At 45.6% G+C, this 27,638-nt stretch overlaps 1 long non-coding RNA gene across 1 annotated transcript; it reads right to left on the bottom strand.

Moving 5' to 3' along the window:
- Nucleotides 1-4,004: 4,004 nt before the first annotated feature.
- Nucleotides 4,005-27,175, bottom strand: LOC134943463 (uncharacterized). Its single transcript, XR_010181552.1, has 3 exons — nucleotides 26,959-27,175; nucleotides 26,418-26,560; nucleotides 4,005-4,124 (listed from the first exon to the last, which is right to left on the bottom strand). It is a non-coding gene; the product is annotated as an uncharacterized LOC134943463 (long non-coding RNA).
- Nucleotides 27,176-27,638: the final 463 nt, after the last annotated feature.

Raw genomic sequence — 27,638 nt, 5'->3', positions numbered from 1 at the left:
CACGAGAATTGTGTTTACTCCTCGCTTTCTTATTATTCTCAGTACCTTTGGTATGAGAGGTAGAGGAGGGAACACATATACTGACCGGTACACCCACGGTGTCACTAGGGCGTCCACCGCTATCGCCTGAGGGTCCCTTGACCTGGCGCAATACTTCTCTAGTTTTTTGTTTATGCGGGACGCCATCATGTCCACCTGTGGACGACCCCATTGATTTACAATCATTTTGAAGACTTCTGGATGAAGTCCCCACTCTCCCGGGTGGAGGTCGTGCCTGCTGAGAAAGTCTGCTTCCCAGTTGTCCACTCCCGGGATGAACACTGCTGACAGTGCTAGTACATGATTCTCCGCCCATCGGAGAATTTTTGTGGCTTCTGCCATCGCTGTCCTGCTTCTTGTGCCGCCTTGTCGATTCACATGGGCGACTGCCGTGATGTTGTCTGACTGGATCAGCACCGGCTGGTGTAGAAGCAGGGATTTTGCTTGACTTAGGGCATTGTAAATGGCCCTTAGTTCCAGAATATTTATGTGAAGGGCAGTCTCCTGACTTGACCATAGTCCCTGGAAATTTCTTCCCTTTGTGACTGCCCCCCAGCCCCGTAGGCTGGCATCCGTGGTCACCAGGACCCAGTCCTGTATGCCGAATCTGCGGCCCTCCAGAAGATGAGCACTGTTCAGCCACCACAGAAGAGACACCCTGGTTCGTGGAGACAGGGTTATTAAACGATGCATCTGAAGATGCGATCCGGACCACTTGTCCAACAGGTTCCACTGAAAGATTCTGGCATGGAACCTGCCGAATGGAATTGCTTCGTAAGAAGCTACCATCTTTCCCAGGACCCGCGTGCAGTGATGCACCGATACCTGTTTTGGTTTTAGGAGGTCTCTGACTAGAGAAGACAACTCCCTGGCTTTCTCCTCCGGGAGAAACACTTTTTTCTGGGCCGTGTCCAGAATCATTCCCAGGAACATTAGACGTGTCGTGGGGACCAGCTGTGACTTTGGGATATTCAGAATCCAACCGTGCTGGCTCAGCACTTCCTGAGATAGTGCTACTCCCACTAACAACTGTTCCTTGGATCGTGCCTTTATTAGGAGATCGTCCAAGTATGGGATAATTAAAACTCCCTTTTTTCGAAGGAGTATCATCATTTCCGCCATAACCTTGGTAAATACCCTCGGTGCCGTGGAGAGTCCAAACGGCAGCGTCTGGAATTGGTAATGGCAATCCTGTACCACAAATCTGAGGTACTCCTGGTGAGAATTGTAAATGGGGACATGCAGGTAAGCATCCTTGATGTCCAGGGATACCATGTAATCCCCCTCGTCCAGGCTTGCAATAACCGCCCTGAGCGATTCCATCTTGAACTTGAATTTTTTTATGTATGTGTTCAAGGACTTCAAATTTAGAATGGGTCTCACCGAACCGTCCGGTTTCGGTACCACAAATAGTGTGGAATAGTAACCCCGGCCTTGTTGAAGTAGGGGTACCTTGATTATCACCTGCTGGGAATACAGCTTGTGAATTGCCGCTAGCACTGCCTCCCTGTCTGAGGGAGCAATCGGCAAGGCGGATTTTAGGAAACGGCGGGGTGGAATCGCCTCGAATTCCAGCCTGTATCCCTGAGATACTATTTGAAGGATCCAGGGATCTACCTGTGAGCGAACCCACTGATCGCTGAAATTCCTGAGGCGGGCCCCCACCGTACCTGGCTCCGCTTGTGAAGCCCCACCGTCATGCGGCGGACTTGGAAGAGGAAGCGGGGGAGGACTTTTGTTCCTGGGAACCTGCTGTTTGCTGCAGCCTTTTTCCCCTGCCTCTGCCTCTAGACAGAAAAGACCCTCCTTTTCCCCGCTTATTTTTCTGGGATCGAAAGGACTGAACCTGATAAAATGGCGCCTTCTTAGGCTGTGAGGGGACATGGGGTAAAAATGCTGACTTCCCAGACGTTGCTGTGGAAACTAGGTCGGAGAGACCATCCCCAAATAATTCCTCCCCTTTATAAGGCAAAACTTCCATGTGCCTTTTGGAATCTGCATCTCCAGTCCACTGGCGAGTCCATAAGCATCTCCTAGCAGAGATAGATAGTGCACTTACTTTAGATGCCAGCCGGCAGATTTCCCTCTGTGCATCTCTCATGTATAAGACTGAGTCTTTGATATGGTCAATTGTTAACAGGATCGTGTCTCTGTCTAGTGTGTCAATATTTTCTGACAGGTTATCTGACCATGCAGCGGCAGCACTGCACATCCAAGCTGACGCAATTGCTGGTCTGAGTATAATGCCTGAGTGTGTATATACAGACTTCAGGATCGCCTCCTGCCTTCTATCAGCAGGTTCCTTAAGGGCGGCCGTATCCTGGGACGGTAGTGCCACCTTTTTTGACAAATGTGTGAGCGCTTTATCCACCCTCGGGGGTGTTTCCCAACGTAACCTATCCTCTGGCGGGAAAGGGAACGCCATTAGTAATTTCTTAGGAATCACCAATTTCTTATCAGGGGAAGCCCACGCTTCTTCACACACTTCATTTAATTCATCTGACGGGGGAAAAACTACAGGTAGTTTTTTCTCCCCAAACATAATACCCTTTTTTGTGGTACCTGGATGTAAATCAGAAATATTTAACACCTCTTTCATTGCCTCAATCATGCAGCGAATGGCCTTAACGGGCATTAAATTTGACTCATCGTCGTCGACACTGGCGTCAGTATCCGTGTCGACATCTACTTGTGCCACCTGAGATAACGGGCGTTTTAGAGCCCCTGATGACTTTTGAGACCCTTGGACCGGCACGAGCTGAAGACTCGGCTGTCCCACAGTCGGCATGTCGTCAAATTTTTTATGTAAGGAGTCTATACGTGCACTCATTTCTTGCCATAATACCATCCACTCCGGTGTCTGCCCCGCAGGGGGTGACATCTCTGCTAAAGGCATCTGCTCCCCCTCCACATCATTATCCTCCTCAAACATGTCGACACAGCCGTACCGACACACTCCACACACACAGGGAATGCTCAAATAGAGGACAGGACCCACAAAAGCCCTTTGGGGGGACAGAGTAAGAGTATGCCAGCACACACCAGAGCGCTATATATATACAGGGACTAACTGAGTTATGTCCCTAATAGCTGCTTATACTGTATACAGTGCCAATTTAGTGCCCCCCCTCTCTTTTTCCCTCTTACTGTATTGTAGAAATGCAGGGAAGAGCCAGGGAGCTTCCTTCCAGCCGAGCTGTGAGGGAAAAATGGCGCCAGTGTGCTGAGGAGATAGGCTCCGCCCCTTTTTCGCGGCCTATTCTCCCGCTTATTTTGGGATTCTGGCAGGGGTATTTACCTCATATATAGCCCCAGGGGCTATATATTGAGGTATTTTAGCCAGCCAAGGTGTTTTTATTGCTGCCTCAGAGCGCCCCCCCCCAGCGCTCTGCACCCTCAGTGACCGGAGTGTGAAGTGTGTATGAGGAGCAATGGCGCACAGCTGCAGTGCTGTGCGCTACCTTGGTGAAGACAGGATGTCTTCATGCCGCCGATTTTCCGGACCATCTTCCTGCTTCTGGCTCTGTAAGGGGGACGGCGGCGCGGCTCCGGGACCGAACATCAAGGCTGGGCCTGCGGTCGATCCCTCTGGAGCTAATGGTGTCCAGTAGCCTAAGAAGCCCAATCCGGCTGCAAGCAGGCGAGTTCGCTTCTTCTCCCCTTAGTCCCTCGCTGCAGTGAGCCTGTTGCCAGCAGGTCTCACTGAAAAAAAAAAAAAAATTCTAAGACTATAACTTTCTAAGAGCTCAGGAGAGCCCCTAGTGTGCATCCAACCTCGGCCGGGCACGAAATCTAACTGAGGCTTGGAGGAGGGTCATAGTGGGAGGAGCCAGTGCACACCAGGTAGTCTAAGATCTTTCTAGAGTGCCCAGCCTCCTTCGGAGCCCGCTATTCCCCATGGTCCTTACGGAGTTCCCAGCATCCACTAGGACGTTAGAGAAATATATAGACAAACTCACCCAAGGAGACTTCCCACTGCACATCACCGCAGTCTCAGCCTCCCTGGCTCCGCCTCCCTCACTTCCGGGTATGTCACTTCCTGCGGAAGTGACAAAACGGGTCCCTGGCTGGTAACCATGGTGATTCTATAAACAAAACAGAGGATCATCAATGGGACCAATAATCAGCACTCCGTGACAGAAATTTCCAAGACATTATGTCTTATTCTATATTATAATTCATCAAAAAAGCTTATTTAGAGTTAGACCCACTCTGGGGATAGAAAGTGCATCTAGTGCTTTTGGAAACCACCTGACTTAACATTAAAGGTGCATAAAGTAAACATCAGGTAAAATTTATAAAGTGGCTTTGTGTAAAATGTATTAAAAGCGCTGATTCATATCCACATGAAAATTCCTCCTTAGTGCATTACCAAATTACATAAAAAGCACTTAGTGACAAAAAGTAAAAAAGAGAGAACATATAAACATTACACAGATGTACTGACAAGGCATAAAAACAATAAAACGGCACCTCGTTTTGTAAACAACAGCAGTACATTTAGTAACAGCACCACTTAGTGTGAAAACTTGTTCAATATAACTTAGCAGTCATTACTTTCAGATTGATAAACATACATTTTCGCCATTTAAAGGAAATGGCTAAGGCCCAGTGTCTCATTCAGCCCTTTTGGTCGTAGAGTATCCAATCTATGGATCCACCTAGATTCTAATTGGAGTAATTTTTTGGCTCTGTTACCCCCCCCCCCCCCCCCCCCCCGTATGGATTCAGGCACGTGATCTATAATGCGATATTTTAAAGTGGCCATATTATGTTTCCATAACACAAAATGCCGTGCCATTGGTTGTTCACTGTTACCCGTTTCTATGGCAGCACGAATGGCCTGCCAGTGCTGTGCCATACAGACTTTAAACTGGCACTCCGTCTTGCCCACATGGGCAGATGATCACATAGACCACAAACTTGGAGTGACAGGATAAAGGCCAATTAATTGTGTAGTGTTTAGCCGAGTGAGGGTGCAGAATAACATTACTAGCTGACATATATGTGCATGTAGTGCACCCTATACACTTGAAACAGCCATTGCCACGACTTAAAAAGTGTTTGGGGGCTTGATTTTTAAATTTACTCAGGTCTGTTTTTACGACCTGGTCTTTAATGTTTCTTCCCCGTCTGTAGCTGGGCATAATGGCTATATCCTTCCGCATTTTTAACTCAGGGTCAGAGGTAATTACGGGCCACAGGGATTTTGCCTTTTTGCCGGTGTACCTACTTTTAGTGTCGTAAGTATTCACCCATGGTATTTTCTCCTGTGTCTTTCTACTAGACTCTTTGAGTATCAAATCTGTTCTCTCTTGTGTCATGGCCTTAATTCTGGCTGTTTTTAGTAGGGCCGCTGGATACCCTCTGGCCAGGAATTTATTCTCCATAATATCCAAATGTTTTTTCAGATTGGATGCCTCACTTGTGATTCTACATACTCTCAGAAACTGGGAGTATGGTAGACCTTTAATCGAGGGAGTGGGGTGGAAACTGTCATGCCGCAGGATCATATTCTGATCCGTGGGCTTGACATACAGATCCGTCATTATATTGCCATTTTTTAATGAAATCGTCATATCTAGGAAATTCACATGTGTATAACTACAATTCAACGTTAATTTAATTGGGCTATTAGATGCATTTTGTGCGGCAATGACATCATGCAATGCTTTTTCACTCCCCTGCCAAAATATTAAAAGATCATCTATATAACGATGGTATAAAAATATATCAATAGATATACTCTGATTTTCATAAAACAATCCACGCTCCACCTCCCACATATACGAATTAGCAAAGGCCGGCGCCACCGCCGATCCCATGGCGCAACCAGTCATTTGTCATAGTAAATTCCAGCAGTTGTATAAAAAAATCTATATCAGGACCTGTATAGATTTTTTTATACAACTGCTGGAATTTACTTTGGTACATAACTATTTCTTGTCCAATGATAAGTTCTGTAATGACTGGATGTGCCATGGGATCGGCGGTGGCGCCGGCCTTTGCTAATTTGCTAATTTGTATATGTGGGAGGTAAAGCGTGGATTGTTTTATGAAAATCAGAGTATATCTAGTGATATCTTTTTATACCATCGTTATATAGATGATCTTTTAATATTTTGGCAGGGGACCCCAATAGTGCCAGATACAAGTTGCCCCACAGTGCCAGATATACATTGCCCCACAGTGCCAGATATACATTGCCCCACAGTGCCAGATACACATTGCTACACAGTGCCAGATATACATTGCCCCACAGATCCAGATATACATTGCTCCACAGTGCCAGATATACATTGCTTCACTGTGCCAGATACACAAATGCCCCCAGAGTGCCAGATACACAATGCTTCACAGTGCCAGATACACATTGCCCCACAGTGCCAGATACAAAAATGCCCCCACTGTGTCAGATATACATTGCCCCCCAGTGCCAGATACAGAAATGCACCCACAGTGCCAGATATGCCCCAGTGCCAGATACAGAAATGCCCCCAGTGCCAGATACACATGTCCCCCCAGTGCCAGATATGCCCCCAGTGCCAGATACACATGTCACCCCAGTGCCAGATACACATGTCCCCCCAGTGCCAGATATGCCCTCAGTGTCAGATATGCCCCAGTGCCAGATACACATGTCTCCCCATTGCCAGATATGCCCCCATTGCCAGATATGCCCCCAGTGCCAGATATGCCCTCAGTGTCAGATATGCCCCCAGTGCCAGATACACATGTCCCCCCATTGCCAGATATGCCCCCAGTGCTAGATATACATGCCCCCCAGTGCCAGATACACATATTTCCGCTAGTGATGAGCACCGGAAATTTTTCGGGTTTTGTGTTTTGGTTTTGGGTTCGGTTCCGCGGCCGTGTTTTGGGTTCGAACGTGTTTTGGCAAAACCTCACCGAATTTTTTTTGTCGGATTCGGGTGTGTTTTGGATTCGGGTGTTTTTTTCAAAAAACCCTAAAAAACAGCTTAAATCATAGAATTTGGGGGTCATTTTGATCCCAAAGTATTATTAACCTCAATAACCATAATTTCCACTCATTTTCAGTCTATTCTGAACACCTCACACCTCACAATATTATTTTTAGTCCTAAAATTTGCACCGAGGTCGCTGGATGACTAAGCTCAGCGACCCAAGTGGCCGACACAAACACCTGGCCCATCTAGGAGTGGCACTGCAGTGTCACGCAGGATGGCCCTTCAAAAAACTACTCCCCAAACAGCACATGACGCAAAGAAAAAAAAAAAGAGGCGCAATGAGGTAGCTGTGTGAGTAAGCTAAGCGACCCTAGTGGCCGACACAAACACCTGGCCCATCTAGGAGTGGCACTGCAGTGTCACGCAGGATGGCCCTTCCAAAAAACACCCCCCAAACAGCACATGACGCAAAGAAAAAAAGAGGCGCAATGAGGTAGCTGTGTGACTAAGATAAGCGACCCAAGTGGCCGACACAAACACCTGGCCCATCTAGGAGTGGCACTGCAGTGTCACGCAGGATGGCCCTTCCAAAAACTACTCCCCAAACAGCACATGACGCAAAGAAAAATGAAAGAAAAAAGAGGTGCAAGATGGAATTGTCCTTGGGCCCTCCCACCCACCCTTATGTTGTATAAACAGGACATGCACACTTTAACCAACCCATCATTTCAGTGACAGGGTCTGCCACACGACTGTGACTGAAATGACGGGTTGGTTTGGACCCCCACCAAAAAAGAAGCAATTAATCTCTCCTTGCACAAACTGGCTCTACAGAGGCAAGATGTCCACCTCATCATCATCCTCCGATATATCACCGTGTACATCCCCCTCCTCACAGATTATCAATTCGTCCCCACTGGAATCCACCATCTCAGCTCCCTGTGTACTTTGTGGAGGCAATTGCTGCTGGTGAATGTCTCCACGGAGGAATTGATTATAATTCATTTTAATGAACATCATCTTCTCCACATTTTCTGGATGTAACCTCGTACGCCGATTGCTGACAAGGTGAGCGGCGGCACTAAAAACTCTTTCGGAGTACACACTTGTGGGAGGGCAACTTAGGTAGAATAAAGCCAGTTTGTGCAAGGGCCTCCAAATTGCCTCTTTTTCCTGCCAGTATAAGTACGGACTGTCTGACGTGCCTACTTGGATGCGGTCAATCATATAATCCTCCACCATTCTTTCAATGGGGAGAGAATCATATGCAGTGACAGTAGACGACATGTCCGTAATCGTTGTCAGGTCCTTCAGTCCGGACCAGATGTCAGCATCAGCAGTCGCTCCAGACTGCCCTGCATCACCGCCAGCGGGTGGGCTCGGAATTCTGAGCCTTTTCCTCGCACCCCCAGTTGCGGGAGAATGTGAAGGAGGAGATGTTGACAGGTCGCGTTCCGCTTGACTTGACAATTTTGTCACCAGCAGTTCTTTGAACCCCAGCAGACTTGTGTCTGCCGGAAAGAGAGATCCAAGGTAGGTTTTAAATCTAGGATCGAGCACGGTGGCCAAAATGTAGTGCTCTGATTTCAACAGATTGACCACCCGTGAATCCTTGTTAAGCGAATTAAGGGCTCCATCCACAAGTCCCACATTCCATCCACAAGTCCCACATGCCTAGCGGAATCGCTCTGTGTTAGCTCCTCCTTCAATGTCTCCAGCTTCTTCTGCAAAAGCCTGATGAGGGGAATGACCTGACTCAGGCTGGCAGTGTCTGAACTGACTTCACGTGTGGCAAGTTCAAAAGGTTGCAGAACCTTGCACAACGTTGAAATCATTCTCCACTGCACTTGAGACAGGTGCATTCCACCTCCTATATCGTGCTCAGTTGTATAGGCTTGAATGGCCTTTTGCTGCTCCTCCAACCTCTGAAGCATATAGAGGGTTGAATTCCACCTCGTTACCACTTCTTGCTTCAGATGATGGCAGGGCAGGTTCAGGCGTTTTTGGTGGTGCTCCAGTCAGAGCCGGCCATAGGCATAGGCAAACTAGGCAATTGCCTAGGGCATTTGATATGCCTAGGGGCATCAGCAGCTTCTGCTGATTAAAATGATATGCAGCATGCCTATATTCTGTGTGTAGCATATCGTATGCAGATACAGCCACAGACTCACACAGTATATAGACATGCTGCATATCATTTTAATCAGCAGAAGCTGCTTGTTCATCCTAGCCACATAGCAATGCAAATAAGATGCATTTTCATAAAAAAAAAGTGCCCGACGTTAGCATTGAGGCAAGATTTATGAGGACACATCTGTTTCCAAGCAGAGACAGAGGTCACAGTGTTGGTGGCAGTGTGAGTGCTGTGTGCATGTGAGTGGGTTGGTTGTGCAGTAGTGTTCGGAGTATGTGTAATGAGCATTATGTGTGTCATGTAAAAATGCATTAATAATGTGCAACATATGTGTAAGGGGCACTATGTGTGTCATTATGTGTATAAGGGCATTAATAATGTGCGGCATATGTGTAAGGGACATTGGGGGTAATTCCAAGTTGATTGCAGCAGGATTTTTGATAGCAATTGGGCAAAACCATGTGCACTGCAGGGGAGGCAGATATAACATATGCAGAGAGAGTTAGATTTGGGTGGGGTGTGTACAATCTGCAATCTAATTTGCAGTGTAAAAATAAAGCAGCCAGTATTTACCCTGCACAGAAACAATATAACCCACCCAAATCTAACTCTCTCTGCAAATGTTATATCTGCCTCCCCTGCAGTGCACATGGTTTTGCCCAATTGCTATCAAAAATCCTGCTGCGATCAACTTAGAATTACCCCCATTATGTGTAAAAGGACATTAATAAAGGTTGTCATAATGTTTATAAGGACATTAATAATGTATCTCATATGTGTAAGGGGCATTACTGTGTGGAATTATGTGTATAAATGCATTACCAATGAGTGGCATTATGTGTATAAGGTGCTCTACTATGTGGCGTTGCGTATAGAAAGGGCACTACTGTGTCGCCTAATGTGAATAAAGAGCAATATGGTGTGGTGTAATGTGAATAAGAAGCAATTCAGTGTGATGTAATGTGAATAAGGGGCTCTACTGTGAGGACTGGGAGTAACGTTTATAAGGTAAAGTGGTACTACAGTGTGATGTAATGTGAATTATGGACACTATCGCATGATAAAATGTGAATTAAGTTGCAGTACTGTGAGGTGTAATTGGAATTGGGGTTACTATTGTTTGGCCATGCCCCTTGCCAGCAAAAACATACTCCTTTTTGGGATGTGCGCCAAATGTGTGAACTGTTCCTATTTAAAATATAGGGGTACAAACCCCAAAATAAGGACTTCTATGGGTGAGGGGTGATGGTGCTGGGAAAGAGGTGCAAGGTCAGAGGTGGATCCAGCGGTGGTGCTAGGGGGCACCAGCCAAAATCTTGCCTAGGGCATCATATTGGTTAGGGCCGGCTCTGGCTCCAGTCTTCTGTACGTGGTGCCTGTACGCCGAAAGTGTCCCGCAATTCTTCTGGCCACCGACAGCATCTCTTGCACGCCCCTCTCGTTTTTTAAATAATTCTGCACCACCAAATTCAAGGTATGTGCAAAACATGGGACGTGCTGGAATTTGCCCAGATTTAATGCACACACAATATTGCTGGCGTTGTCCGATGCCACAAATCCACAGGAGAGTCCAATTGGGGTAAGCCATTCCGCGATGATCTTCCTCAGTTGCCGTAAGAGGTTTTCAGCTGTGTGCGTATTCTGGAAAGCGGTGATACAAAGCGTAGCCTGCCTAGGAAAGAGTTGGCGTTTGCGAGATGCTGCTACTGGTGCCGCCGCTGCTGTTCTTGCGGCGGGAGTCCATACATCTACCCAGTGGGCTGTCACAGTCATATAGTCCTGAGCCTGCCCTGCTCCACTTGTCCACATGTCCGTGGTTAAGTGGACATTGGGTACAACTGCATTTTTTAGGACACTGGTGAGTCTTTTTCTGAGGTCTGTGTACATTTTCGGTATCGCCTGCCTAGAGAAATGGAACCTAGATGGTATTTGGTACCGGGGACACAGTACCTCCAACAAGTCTCTAGTTGGCTCTGCAGTAATGATGGATACCGGAACCACGTTTCTCACCGCCCAGGATGCCAAGGCCTCAGTTATCCGCTTTGCAGCAGGATGACTGCTGTGATATTTCACCTTCCTCGCAAAGGACTGTTGGACAGTCAATTGCTTGGTGGAAGTAGTAAAAGTGGTCTTACGACTTCCCCTCTGGGATGACCATCGACTCCCAGCAGCAACAACAGCAGCGCCAGCAGCAGTAGGCGTTACACGCAAGGATGCATCGGAGGAATCCCAGGCAGGAGAGGACTCGTCAGAATTGCCAGTGACATGGCCTGCAGGACTATTGGCATTCCTGGGGAAGGAGGAAATTGACACTGAGGGAGTTGGTGGGGTGGTTTGCGTGAGCTTGGTTACAAGAGGAAGGGATTTACTAGTCAGTGGACTGCTTCCGCTGTCGCCCAAAGTTTTTGAACTTGTCACTGACTTATGATGAATGCGCTGCAGGTGACGTATAAGGGAGGATGTTCCGAGGTGGTTAACGTCCTTACCCCTACTTATTACAGCTTGACAAAGGCAACACACGGCTTGACAAATGTTGTCCGCATTTCTGTTGAAATACTTCCACACCGAAGAGCTGATTTTTTTGGTATTTTCACCAGGCATGTCAATGGCCCTATTCCTCCCACGGACAACAGGTGTCTCCCCGGGTGCCTGACTTAAACAAACCACCTCACCATCAGAATCCTCCTTGTCAATTTCCTCCCCAGCGCCAGCAACACCCATATCCTCCTCATCCTGGTGTACTTCAACACTGACATCTTCAATCTGACTATCAGGAACTGGACTGCGGGTGCTCCTTCCAGCACTTGCGGGGGCGTGCAAATGGTGGAAGGCGCATGCTCTTCACGTCCAGTGTTGGGAAGGTCAGGCATCGCAAACGACACAATTGGACTCTCCTTGTGGATTTGTGATTTCGAAGAACGCACAGTTCTTTGCTGTGCTTTTGCCAGCTTGAGTCTTTTCATTTTTCTAGCGAGAGGCTGAGTGCTTCCATCCTCATGTGAAGCTGAACCACCAGCCATGAACATAGGCCAGGGCCTCAGCCGTTCCTTGCCACTCCGTGTGGTAAATGGCATATTGGCAAGTTTACGCTTCTCCTCCGACAATTTTATTTTAGATTTTTGAGTCCTTTTTTTACTGATATTTGGTGTTTTGGATTTTACATGCTCTGTACTATGACATTGGGCATCGGCCTTGGCAGACGACGTTGATGGCATTTCATCGTCTCGGCCATGACTAGTGGCAGCAGCTTCAGCACGAGGTGGAAGTCGATCTTGATCTTTCCCTATTTTTGGAACCTCAACATTTTTGTTCTCCATATTTTAATAGGCACAACTAAAAGGCACCTCAGGTAAACAATGGAGATGGATGGATACTAGTATACTTATGGATGGACGAGCGACTGCCGACACAGAGGTAGCTACAGCCGTGGACTACCGTACTGCGTCTGCTGCTAATATAGACTGGATGATAATGATATAAAAAATATATATATATCACTACTGCAGCCGGACAGGTATATATTATATAATGACGGACCTGCTGGACACTGTCAGCACTGCAGACTCCTAAAGTAAGCTACTAGTATCAAGAAGATAGAAAAAAAAAAAACACCACAGGTAGGTGGTATACAATTATGGATGGACGAGCGACTGCCGACACAGAGGTAGCTACAGCCGTGGACTACCGTACTGTGTCTGCTGCTAATATAGACTGGATGATAATGATATAGAAAATATATATATATCACTACTGCAGCCGGACAGGTATATATTATATAATGACGGACCTGCTGGACACTGTCAGCACTGCAGACTCCTAAAGTAAGCTACTAGTATCAAGAAGATAGAAAAAAAAAAACACCACAGGTAGGTGGTATACAATTATGGATGGACGAGCGACTGCCGACACAGAGGTAGCTACAGCCGTGGACTACCGTACTGCGTCTGCTGCTAATATAGACTGGATGATAATGATATAAAAAAAATATATATATCACTACTGCAGCCGGACAGGTATATATTATATAATGACGTACCTGCTGGACACTGTCAGCACTGCAGACTCCTAAAGTAAGCTACTAGTATCAAGAAGATAGAAAGAAAAAAAAAACACAACAGGTAGGTGGTATACAATTATGGATGGACGAGCGACTGCGGACACAGAGGTAGCTACAGCCGTGGACTACCGTACTGCGTCTGCTGCTAATATAGACTGGATGATAATGATATAAAAATATATATATATCACTACTGCAGCCGGACAGGTATATATTATATAATGACAGACCTGCTGGACACTGTCAGCACTGCAGACTCCTAAAGTAAGCTACTAGTATCAAGAAGATAGAAAAAAAAACACAACAGGTAGGTGGTATACAATTATGGATGGACGAGCGACTGCCGACACAGAGGTAGCTACAGCCGTGGACTACCGTACTGCGTCTGCTGCTAATATAGACTGGATGATAATGATATAAAAAATATATATATATCACTACTGCAGCCGGACAGGTATATATTATATAATGACGGGCCTGCTGGACACTGTCAGCAGAATGCGTTTATAGAATAAAAACACCAGACGACGAGTGTTTAACTTTTTCAGGCAGACAATCACAATATACTGGTGGTCAGTGGTCACTGGTCAGTCACACTGGCAGTGGCACTCTGGCAGCAAAAGTGTGCACTGTTAATGTACTCCTGCTATAACTGCTCCCCAGTCTCCCCCACAATTAAGCTGTGTGAGCAGTGAGCACTCAGCACAGTCAGATATACATAGATGATGCAGCACACTGAGGCTGAGCACAGATATGGTATACTGTGTCACTGTGTATCGTTTTTTTTCAGGCAGAGAACGGATTATATTAAATAATAATAAAACTGCACTGGTGGTCACTGGTCAGTCACTAGTAAACTCTGCACTCTCTGAGTACTCCTAAGCTCCAGTAAATCAAGTGTCTCACTCTCACTCTCTATCTATTTCTATTCTAAACGGAGAGGACGCCAGCCACGTCCTCTCCCTATCAATCTCAATGCACGTGTGAAAATGGCGGCGACGCGCGGCTCCTTATATAGAATCCGAGCCTCGCGAGAATCCGACAGCGTGATGATGACGTTCGGGCGCGCTCGGGTTAACCGAGCAAGGCGGGAAGATCCGAGTCTGCCTCGGACCCGTGTAAAAAGGCTGAAGTTCGGGGGGGTTCGGATTCCAAGGAACCGAACCCGCTCATCACTAATTTCCGCAGTGCCACATATGTCCCCAGTGCCAGATACACATGTCCCCCCTTTGCCAGATATGCCCCCAGTGCCAGATTTGCCCCCAGTGCCAGATACACATGTCCCCCCTTTGCCAGATATGCCCCCAGTGCCAGATTTGCCCCCAGTGCCAGATACACATGTCCCCCGATTGCCAGATATGCCCCCAGTGCCAGATATGCCCTCAGTGCCAGGTATACATGCCCCCATTGCCAGATATGACCCCAGTGCCAGATACACATGTCCCCCCTTTGCCAGATATGCCCCCAGTGCCAGGTATACATGCCCCCTGTGCCAGATATGCCCCCAGTGCCAGATATGCCCCAAGTGCCAGATATGCCCCCAGTGCCAGGTATACATGCCCCCAGTGCCAGATATGCCCCCAGTGCCAGATATGCCCCTAGTGCCAGGTATACATGCCCCCAGTGCCAGGTATGCCCCCAGTGCCAGATACACATGTTCCCCCTTTGCCAGATATGCCCCCAGTGCCAGATATGCCCCCAGTGCCAGGTATACATGCCCCCAGTGCCAGGTATGCCCCCAGTGCCAGGTACACATGTCCCCCCATTGCCAGATATGCCCCCAGTGCCAGATATGCCCCCAGTGCCAGGTATACATGCCCCCAGTGCCAGGTATGCCCCAAGTGCCAGATACACATGTCCCCCCATTGCCAGCTATGCCCCCATTGCCAGATATGCCCCCAGTGCCAGACATGCCCCCAGTGCCAGGTATACATGCCCCCAGTGTGTCTGTTCAATTCAGCGCCGATCCGTGAGCCAATCAAAGCTCGCGGTCCGGCAGCCATGGCTGCCGGTCCGCGAGCTCTTATTGGCTCACGGGCGGCGCTGAATTAAACAAAGACATTGAGGGGCAGGAGAGGCACAGGCTACGCTCTCCTCCCCTCACATCAGCGGCGGTGAACGTCGGGAAGCGGCGGTGAGCAGCGGAGGGAGGGAGGGAGCGGCGAGGTGCGGCAGCCCGTCGCTGTGGGTACGGCGTACCCACGGCTACATTCTTAAGGGTACGCCGTACCCACACGTACCCGCACACTTGCACCACTGCCCAAAATGTACTGCTGTTGTTTACAAAACGAGGTGCAGTTTTATTGTTTTTATGCCTTGTCAGTACATCTGTGTAATGTTTATATGTTCTCTCTTTTTTAACTTTATGTCACTAAGTGCTTTTTATGTAATTTGGTAATGCACTAAGGAGGAATTTTCATATGGATATGAATCAGCGCTTTTAATACACTTTACACAAAGCCACTTTATAAATTTTACCAATGGTGGGAACTTTGCGGTCAGCGGTTGACCGAAAGTAACCTCACCGCTGACCACAAAGTTCCCACCATTGGTTACAATGGAGCGCATAGGCGCTACATTGTAACACTGCCGTGTGCTGCCTGTCATACAGTACAGGAGCACACAGCCAATCAGGAGGATGCCACAACGTGGCGTTCCCTTATTGGCTGATGGAACCGTCTTAGACATAAGTCAGAGGGGGTTCCTGGCATTCGGGGAAAGGGGTCCCATGTGAAAATATGAGGCCCCTTTCAGTGCGAGGTCAGGTGTCCGTTTTGTTATTTTGCAAAGTACCTGGATTACAAATGGATTAAAAGAGGAGCCATCTACACTGGATTTTGTGAGTATAATTTTTTCAACAGGTACACCATGGATTCTACATGGAGAAGAGGACCGACCCTCGTGTGAACATAAGTAAGTATGTGTATATGGAGGTGTGGATGTATGCATTAAAGTTTTACTTTCAAGGTGTGTGTCTTATGTTTTTATTGGGGTATATTTTTAGTAGTAGTACTACAGGTACCAGCGGGCCCGGTTTTCCTCCGCATGCTGGTACTTCTGGTTCTCCAAGTACCAGCTTGCGGGGAGGCTTGCTGGGACTTGTAGTACTGCTACTAAAAACAATATTCATTTTTTTGACAAAAAGGCTATCAGCCTCCCATCCGCAGCCCATGGATGGGGGGGACAGCCTCGGGCTTCACCCCTGGTCCTTGGGTGGCTGGAGGGGGGGGGGACCCCTTGATTGAAGGGGTCCCCACTCCTCCAGGGTACCCCGGCCAGGGGTGACTAGTTGGTTATGTAATGCTAGGGCCGCAGGGACCTAGATAAAAGTGTCAACCGGCTGTGGCATTATGTATCTGGCTAGTGGAGCCTGGTGCTGGTTTCAGAAATACGGGGGACCCCTACGCTTTTTGTCCCCCGTATTTTTGGAACCAGGACCAGGCGCAGAGCCCGGTGCTGGTTGTTTAAATATGGGGGAACCCCTATCATTTTTTCCCCCATATTTTTTCAACCAGAGCCGGCTCAAAGAGCCCGAGGCTGGTTTTGCTTAGGAGGGGGGACCCCACGCATTTAAAAAAACAAAAAAAAACTTTCCCATCCCCTTCCCACTGATAAACATGCACGGATCTCATGGATCCGTGCATGCCTATCCAAACACGGGAAAAAAAGCAGGTCTGTTTTTTTTTAGCACTTTTTCACGAATTGTATTTCAGCACGGCAGTGTTTGGCTATTGTCGGCAGTGTTTGTGATTTGCACTTTTCAGTAAATTATCGATTTCTACCAAATTGCAGGCGTATTTGACCGATGGTGTATTGATTCATAATTTTTTCCTAGGACTTCCAAAATATTACGAATGCCCTCATCACTGCCGAGATTTTTGCTTAGTAAATTCCCGAGATGACACTTTGAAGAAAAAACACCAAATCGGTCAAAATCGGGACCTTAGTAAATATACCCCAATGTCTTGGAAATTTCTGTCACGTAGTGCTGATTATTGGTCCCATTGATGATCCTCTGTTTTGTTTACAGCATCACCGTGGTTACCAGCCAGGGACCCGTTTTGTCACTTCCGCAGGAAGTGACATACCCGGAAGTGAGGGAGGCGGTGCCAGGGAGGCTGGGACTGCGGTGATGTGCAGTGGGAAGTCTCCTTGGGTGAGTTTGTCTATATATTTCACTTTTTGCACTGTGTGTTCATCCTGATGAAGGGGATTTGTTCCCCGAAACGTTGATGTGATGTGATGATTTGAATACACACCTGTTTGCTTTTCAACAAATCACTGAGTGCCGCCTCATTTTTGATAGATATATATATATATATATATATATCTATCCATACAGCATAACGCCGGCACTCTGGATGCCCCCTAGGGCTTGCTTACTCTGGTGCCCTCCATCTGGGTTTGGCAACCCCCATATGTAGATCAAAAAATGAGGCGGCACTCAGAGATTTGTTGAAAAGCAAACAGGTGTGTATTCAAATCATCACATCACATCAGGGGATTTGTTCACCGAAACGTTGATGTGATGTGATGATATGAATACACACCTGTTTGCTTTTCAACAAATCTCTGAGCGCCGCCTCATTTTTGATCTATATATATATATATATATATATATATATATAAAAATATATATATATATATATATATCACTTCCGGTTCCGGGTTCATGCTGTGAGCAGCGTGTCCGTGCAGCTCCCGGGACTCACTCACCACAAACAAGCTTTTTACGGCTCCCCGGAGCCTCCAACAAGAAGGGACGAACCTCCCCTCCTTCCCCCCAGTGTATGGAGAAATTTCTGGCTCCGAATACCTCCGCCCGCACACAGCTGTTTCGGCAGGAGAAGCGACGAGCAGATCCAAAGATGGCGCCCGGTACAGACTCGCCGCCAGCGTCTCCGGCACACAAGAAAGCCGCTTCGGAAACAGATAAGTTTGTCTCACAGAGACACCCTGATTCTCCCATCACACACGCTGATTTGGCCCAAGCTATAACGGCCACGATGGGGCCCCTATTGACACAGGCTGTCACTGACATTTCCACACAGCTCAAAAATCTCACTCATAGGGTGACCACAACCGAGACACAAATAGGGAAGATAGCTCATGACATGGCAGATGCACAGCACGACATCATCCGCCTTCAAAAGGAAAACTATCATCTTTTAAATAAGCTGGATAATATTGGAAATAGATCCAGGAGAAACAACTTGAGAATAATTGGCATCCCTGAATCAGTGAAAGATGCAGCCCTGGAACGCTTTGTGAGTCACACACTACCACAGCTGCTGCATATCACTGACGCTTGTAAAGACATTGTCATAGAAAGGGTACATAGAATTGGCCCCAACCTACGTCCTGCAGATACCCGTCCCAGAGTGGTCATTTTCCGCTGCTTAAATTACCTTCACAAGCAAGCCCTTTGGATTGCTTCCAGACAAGTACGCCCACTGATATGGGAAAAAAATAAATTACTTATCTTCCAAGACTTCTCTCCTGAACTCACACGGGTCAGAAAGGCTTTTTCACCTATCTGTGCTCAGTTGATACAGATGAAAAGGAAATTTGCCCTCCAATATCCAGCTAAACTACGCATATTCACAGGAGACACATTTTACGACTTTAACACCCCTGGAGACGCAGATGCATTCCTCAAAGAAGAAGCGCAAGGACATCATGAGGACATTTCTGACACTGCATAACATCCTAGATAACCTTCGTGATGGGCTATTCACCTCTCCAGCGCAATCACTGAAAGACAGCTATGTAGACACGTACCACTGTTTATTGTCATGATTGTTTTTCACTTATAAGCAGGGCTAATTGGCCTATCTCCGATACTACACCAAATACTATTAAGGATAAACCCTTTGATTTTATGACATTATTATATATGTAACTAGATAGTATATGGGTTGATGTGATGCCCCTTGTGGTCATTAAGGACACGCAGCCTGCAGCTATGACATACACCCACCTGCTCATTCCAACCTCCCACCCCCCCCTCCCCTCCCCCCACCCTCCCCACCCCCCCTCCCCCACCCCCCATGGGTTCACTCCCTTCGATATGTTTCAGCCTGGTGGGTTAGTCCCGGGCAGCTAAGGCTCCCTTGAGGCTATACTTTCCTTTACTCCGATGAATCGAAAGTTGGTATGCTGGCCATGCCGCAGATCAACTACGTTGTTTCCTAGTGTTGTCCTAACTAGGACTTTTTTGCATTATGTTTTGTTTATCTTCTCAATGCTATCTTTCCTCTATCAATTCTTCCTTTCTTCCTTCTACCTTTCCATCTCAACATACTCAAAATATGGCCTACACAATGCCCTATCTCTGTCCCCTCCTCACATGGTAAATACCACATATGACACTCTCTCACCTTAAGGTTGGCTCTCTGAACGTGGGCGGCATAAATTCCCCAGCCAAACGTCGTAGAATCCTGCAATACCTAATTAAACAACACTTAGACTTAGCATATCTACAAGAAACTCACTTAACGGATCTAGAATCAAAAAAATTAGGAACCCTAGGCTGGACAGTTGTAGCGGCGGCTCCTTTTTCCTCCAAGGTCCGTGGAGTAATTATATTGGCTAGATCCTCTCTACCATTTAAAGTGTCTAGGACTACACCCGACCCTAATGGCAGATTCATCATAGCACACATTACCTTACAAGACATTTCATATGTATTGTGTAACATATACGCACCCAATAACTACAATAAATCTTTTTTCTCCACACTGATAGCTAAATTAACCCCCTTCATCCAAGAAAGACTAATCATTGGAGGTGACCTCAATCTAATCTCCTCCCCACTTCTTGATCGCTCCAACACTTCCTCTAAACCTACCTCTTTACCAAAATTTGGTATTCCTCATCTCGCCTCCTCTCTCCAAACCACTGATGTCTGGAGAGCCTTCAATCCCATCGACAGAGAATACACATGCCTCTCTGCCGCTCATGGCACCCTATCCCGAATAGATTATTTTTTAATTTCCCATATTCTAATCCCCGATATTATTTCTACCACTATAGAAACCATCTCTCTCTCGGACCATGCCCTCATCTGGTTTGATCTCAAACTCTCACATGACCCTTCTGTCACGAAAATTTGGAGATTCCCAACTCATTTATCACGCTCACAATTGTTTTGTGAAGCTCTAATAGCGAAATGGGATGAATTTGCCTCTAACAATATATCTTACCTCACCTCCAACCCCCCAATATTCTGGCAAACAGCCAAATCAGTTTTAAGAGGCATGATCATCTCATACACCTCTAAATCTAAAAGCAACTGGCCTCAACCTACTTACAATTGCAATCAGAACTAACATCATCATTCCAACAATTCAAAACATCACCCTCACCTGAAAACAAAGATTTATACACCAAGGCAAAAAATAACTTTGAAATACATCTCCAATCTCTAGGCGATAAACATCTCTTTAACATAAATTTTAAATATCACAAATTTGGCAACAAGACAGGCAAGCTCTTGACCAACTTACTTCATGGTTCCCGCCCTCCTTCCTTTATACACCCTCTAAAAACACCTGATGGTAACATGACAACCTCTAATCAACAAGTCTCAGAGGTGATGAAATCATTCTACGAATCACTATACTCTGCACCTTCCCCCCCCCCCCCCTACAAACACCCCATCACAGAATACACTCTCTTCCACCCCTATTTGGGAATATCCCTCTCTTCCTACCATCCCGCAACACCTCTCTGACTCTCTAACGGCTCCCATCACAGCCAAGGAGATCCTTTCAGTTATCCAACATCTTCATCGAGACAAAGCCCCAGGTCCTGACGGATTCTCAGGCTAATTCTACAAATTACTATCCCCCAAAATTATAGACACCTTAGTTTTATTATACAACCACCTCCTTATAAATCTCAATCCCCCACTCTACTTCACCTCAGCAATAATAAAAACTTTACCCAAACCAAACCGTGACTTGTCCCTCCCCAGCTCATATAGGCCCATATCTCTACTCAACCTTGACTACAAAATTCTGACAAAAATTCTATCCAATCGTCTCCAACCGATATTGCCCCACATAATTCATCAAGACCAGACAGGCTTCATTTCTGGCCGTCACTCGGTGATAAACCTGAGGAAGGTCTTCTCGGTCGTCCAAAGTATGAACATCTCTCCTCCCGCCAAACCAGCCATTATCTTATCATTGGACGCCGAGAAGGCCTTCGACTTAGTGCTATGGCCCCACTTATATCACACACTTTCCAAATTCGGATTCCCTAAATCATTTATTGATATAATTACAGCCTTATACTCCAAATCCACATCCCAAATTTCCTGTAATGGGTCTCTCTCCCCCCCCTTCCCTATAGCTAGAGGCACTAGACAAGGGTGTCCATTATCACCATTATTATTCAACATAGCCATTGAACCTCTCGCTATAGCTATTCGCAATTCGACCAATATACCTGGAATCGCTTTAGGTCCACTGGAATTAAAAATTTCTTTATTTGCAGACGACATGATTCTTTTCCTTTCTGACCCTTCCTCCTCGGTTCCTCAAGTTATGTCCCTCATCTCAGCGTTTGGCCAAACTGCAGGTCTTAAAATAAACATATCTAAATCCGAAATCCTACCCATTAATGGCCCTCCCCCCATCACTCAAATCACCCCATCCCTTTCCACTTTTCATATAGCCAGGGAAGGTATAAAATACTTAGGGATCAAAATTCCACCATCCACCGCTAACATCTATAAACTTAATTATACCCCCCTACTAACAAAAATAGCTACACTGTATGATAACTGGAAAGATCTCCCACTGTCACTATTGGGCCGCCTTGCCGCTATAAAGAGTATTATATTCCCCAAAATCTTCTACCTCATTCAAATGTTGCCACTCTCTTTGAAAACCTCTGACTTCGTTACCTTTGACAAACTAACCTCTAGATTTCTATGGAAACATAAAAAATCCAGAATTTCGCTAAACAAACTGCAAAATCCCATTAAGCACGGAGGCCTCAAAGCCCCCAACCTTCGTATGTATACTCACTCTGTTATGTTCCGATACATTTCTGACTGGATTTTAGAATCCTCCACCTACACAGATGTAAATCTTGATACAGCCATGTTTGCTCCATACTCCCCATGTGCATTGCTCCACGCCAGGAAGCAAGACATCCCACCACATATCTATAATAACATCATCTTCACAGATACATACAAATCATGGATCTCCATCAACAAAATCCTACACCGAGATTACACTTCATCCATACACATCCCGCTTTGGGGCAACCCACGATTCCCACCCTCGTTAACCAATCGCCAGTACCTTGACTGGAAGGCTAAAGGACTATCGACAACATCAAAAGTTTTTGACCCAGGGGGAATACCTCTCCCTTTCTCCGCCCTCCAACAGACCTACCAACTCCCTAATAACCAATTCTTTATGTTTCTACAAGCCCGCCATTTCGCAACATCTATACATACACATAATTTCCATCCGGACACACAAGATCTAATACTAATACTACTCCAATCCCTAACACGCAGACCATACAAGACTAGTCTTTTATACTCTAAACTTATGTTAGCCAGACATCCTACCTCTCCACCAGCCAATCCCTCAAAATGGTCACAAGACATACCCACAGTAGTCGAAATCTCTGATTTGTGCCCTACTTTTAGTCAATCCATGAGTTGGCTTAACTCCTCTTATCTACAAGCGGTCCACTTCAGAACTATCCATAGAGCATACATCTCTCCAGCACAGAGAAGCCATATGGTCTTGGAGGAATCAGGAAACTGCCCAAAATGCTCAGCACACATGGCCAGATTCCTACATTCCTTTTGGTCATGTGGGAAGATCAAAAAATTCTGGCACAAAGTTATAGCCTACATTAATAGACTATTTCAAGCTAGGATACAACCTGACATCTTAGCATGCTTATGCGCAAATTTCACAAACTGGAAAATTGGTCCGTTCTCACCTCAGATCCATCCACTACTTACCATTATAGTGACGATTGCAAAAAAGATAATACTAATTCATTGGACCACCAAATCAGCACCATCCCTCAATGAGGTACTGCAGAAGCTTAGACAGATATTCCTCTTTGACAGAAGATCTTTGATTCTGGCCAGAGGAGAGATCCTATCTAAATTTCTGAACAAATGGCACTACTACCTACTGTCCCTACCAGACGAAGAGAGACTCTCGCTAACCAAAATGTTTGACATCGCTCGTTGGTCTCTTCACTAATGTATTTTTCTTATTCATATATACTTTCATCTGCCAGGCTCCATTACATACTCGAGGGCTCCACACCCTCTTCATAGTATCACTCCTCACCCATCTAACGTACCGCCCAGGTTCGGAGAGTCCACCCACTCCCCACTCCACCTTTCTTCTTTTTACACTTCTTTTTTTTCTCTCACTTACCCCCCCATACTATTCTTTGAAGTATTTGTCTTGACAGAAATAGATATATAGGTTACGCTAATAATGTGTTATCATCAAATATCGCCTTTTTCACAATTACATTATGGTAGAGCTGTATTCTTTTTTCTCTCTTCATCTTTCCAAACCACTCCTTTTGCCCTCTTTACTTCCTTTCTCTATTTTTATCCTTTCTTAGCCTCTCTCTGGGCTCATCTTCTGAGGTTCATTCTTTCTTATCCCACTTTCTATCTCTTTATAACTATTCTTTCCTCTCTCTTACCCTATATTTCGGTATACTATTCCTTATTTAATATCGTGGAGCAACATCGTATGGCTAATGTGATATACAAATATCATCATCTATGGTATTGCGATTATCTCCTTCTACTCCAATATACCACTAGCTCTTTTACAGGAATAGACGACTTTACTCAGGCATGATAGCTATCGACAAAGATAACTGAATAGTTCTTAACACCGTTATAGTTTATCTTTTGTTACTCAATATTGTTAAACGGGTTCAAGTGGTAGATGTTATGATGCCTTTTTTGCTATATGGATATTTCCTCAGTATAACATATACTGAACTGTTCCTCCACCATGCAGTGCTACCAGGCACATACTCGATCCAAAGATGACTAGATAAGACTAACTTACATTTTTCAACATCTGTGTAACCTATGCTCCATGTCTTATTGTATACAAATGTTGTACTTTGGAAATATACCACTAATAAAAATTGTTAAATAAAAAAAAAAAATATATATATATATATATATATACACACATTATATACACTGCTCAAAAAAATAAAGGGAACACTAAAATAACACATCCTAGATCTGAATGAATGAATGAAATATTCTTATTAAATACTTTGTTCTTTACATAGTTGAATGTGCTGACAACAAAATCACACAAAAATTATCAATGGAAATCAAATTTATTAACCCATGGAGGTCTGGATTTGGAGTCACCCTCAAAATTAAAGTGGAAAAACACACTACAGGCTGATCCAACTTTGCTGTAATGTCCTTAAAACAAGTCAAAATGAGGCTCAGTAGTGTGTGTGGCCTCCACGTGCCTGTATGACCTCCCTACAACGCCTGGGCATGCTCCTGATGAGGTGGCGGATGGACTCCTGAGGGATCTCCTCCCAGACCTGGACTAAAGCATCCGCCAACTCCTGGACAGTCTGTGGTGCAACGTGGTGTTGGTGGATGGAGCGAGACATGATGTCCCAGATGTGCTCAATTGGATTCAGGTCTGTGGAACAGCAAGACCAGTCCATAGCATCAATGCCTTCGTCTTGCAGGAACTGCTGACACACTCCAACCACATGAGGTCTAGCATTGTCTTGCATTAGGAGGAGCCCAGGGCCAACTACACCAGCATATGGTCTCACAAGGGGTCTGAGGATCTCATCTCGGTACCTAATGGCAGTCAGGCTACCTCTGGCGAGTACATGGAGGGCTGTGCGGCCCCCCAAAGAAATGCCACCCCACACCATTACTGACCCACTGCCAAACCGGTCATGCTGGAGGATGTTGCAGGCAGCAGAACGTTCTCCTTGGCGTCTCCAGACTCTGTCACGTCTGTCACGTGCTCAGTGAGAACCTGCTTTCATCTGTGAAGAGCACAGGGCGCCAGTGGCAAATTTGCCAATCTTGGTGTTCTCTGGCAAATGCCAAACGTCCTGCACGGTGTTCGGCTGTAAGCACAACCCCCACCTGTGGACGTCGGGCCCTCATACCACCCTCATGGAGTCTGTTTCTGATCATTTGAATAGACACATGCACATTTGTGGCTTGCTGGAGGTCATTTTGCAGGGCTCTGGCAGTGCTTCTCCTGTTCCTCCTTGCACAAAGGCGGAGGTAGCGGTCCTGCTGCTGGGTTGTTGCCCTCCTATGGCCTCCTCCACGTCTCCTGATGTACTGGCCTGTCTCCTGGTAGCGCCTCCATGCTCTGGACACTACGCTGACAGACACAGCAAACCTTCTTGCAACAGCTCGCATTGATGTGCCATCCTGGATGAGCTGCACTACCTGAGCCACTTGAGTGGGTTGTAGGGAGGTCATACAGGCACGTGGAGGCCACACACACTACTGAGCCTCATTTTGACTTGTTTTAAGGACATTACATCAAAGTTGGATCAGCCTGTAGTGTGTTTTTCCACTTTAATTTTGAGTGTGACTCCAAATCCAGACCTCCATGGGTTAATAAATTTGATTTCCATTGATGATTTTTGTGTGATTTTGTCGTCAGCACATTCAACTATGTAAAGAACAAAGTATTTAATAAGAATATTTAATTAATTCAGATCTAGGATGTGTTATTTTAGTGTTCCCTTTATTTTTTTGAGCAGTGTATATATATATATATATATATATATATATAGCTCCAACCAAAAACGTCACTCAGAGGCAATGTAGCAAAAAAACTTCTATTCCCAACTGTCAACGTTTCGGGGCTCAAAGCCCCGTCGTCAGGACAAAACAAACAGCCTTATTCTAAAATGGAATATAGACAGGTGTTTGCTTTCTAAATCATGTCCAATCAACTGAATTTAAGCTGTAGGAACATCTCAAGGATGATCTGTGGAAACAGGATGCACCTGAGCTCAATTTTGAGCTTCATGACAAAGGCTGTGAATACTTATGTTCATGTGATTTCTTAGTTTTTTATTTTTAATAAATTTGTAAAGATCAAAAAAAAAATTCTTTCACGTTCTCATTATGGGTATTGTGTGTAAAATTTTGAGTGAAAAAATAAATGTATCCCATTTTGGTTCTTTATCCATTTTGGATAAAGTACATAAACAATCTTACCTCTTTATAACACCATGTGCTGTTTATCTCTCCAGCAAACCTGACTAACTTCCAGACGCGGGCATAGTGACGTCACGCAACACGGTCAGGAGGAGGGGTCTGGTAACTATAGAAACAGTTTGCCATCACCATAGAGATAGATGCTGTAAACACAGAATGAATACATATATAGCCAGTGATAGGTAGAGAGTAATACATAATAAAGATATATACATCTAATGAAGCTTAGTTATGCTTATGACCTTGATGGGCATATATAGCATTAATCCGTGATCGGAGTGTGTCACGATTGTATCATTATTTTGTGTCATTTTGATATATATGATATTATGTATAGAGTCCATAGCAGCCGGCACTCCTGCTCAAATAGACAATGGGTATCCATGCACGAGTATGTGAAACTGCATATACAAATCAGAAGACACGGCACTGTAGACTGTTTGAAAGAAGAAATCACTTGTATTGCAGGTAAACGTTTCGGAACTGCTGCCCCGTCCTCAGTACCATACAAGATTAAAAAACAGAACAAACACATACTGACCTTTAAATACCTGTATAGGTCCCTGCAGATCACCGCCGCCGCACACCTGGTTCCTGTTCATGGCCGTCGCACTCCCTTCCGCTTCCGTTCCTGACGTCATGTTGCTATAGCGATGCACCGCTTGCGCGTCGCCAGCCTCACTGTACATGGAACAGGAAGCACTGGGTGCTTCAGAACTAGACGTGGATCCCTATAGTGCCCACGGCTGGATCACGGTCGGACCTATAATAAGAACAAACAAAACATCACACACAAATATAACACATATACAATTACATAAACACAGAAAACAAAGGACATATTGACTATATAGGAAACACTTAGCTTACAGCAATGTCTTCCAAAAAATACATTAAACCCTTACAGCAATGAAACAAACCATGTTGTACATTAAATTAAATACTATCTCCGGGCTATGTTACCATACATAAGGGCCCAGTCTCTAAAACCCCTCCAGGTTATGGATTATTCTTCATGTTAGTGGAACATAACCAACTAACAAATACTATGTCAAAAGGAACTGTACCTAAATGAGACCAAAACACCCTGCATGATTATAAGGCATTCCAATTAATCTTATTGTTAAGACCATGTGAGGCAAAGGTATTTAATCTCATAATCCATCTGGATTCCTTCTCCAGCAAAATTTTAGCCCTATCACCCCCTCGCAACGTAAGAGG

This window comes from Pseudophryne corroboree, chromosome 7 (genome assembly GCF_028390025.1).
Source record: "Pseudophryne corroboree isolate aPseCor3 chromosome 7, aPseCor3.hap2, whole genome shotgun sequence".
Lineage (NCBI taxonomy): Eukaryota > Metazoa > Chordata > Amphibia > Anura > Myobatrachidae > Pseudophryne > Pseudophryne corroboree.
Note: the sequence above shows the minus strand (reverse complement) of the source record. Positions and strands in the feature narration are given on the sequence as shown.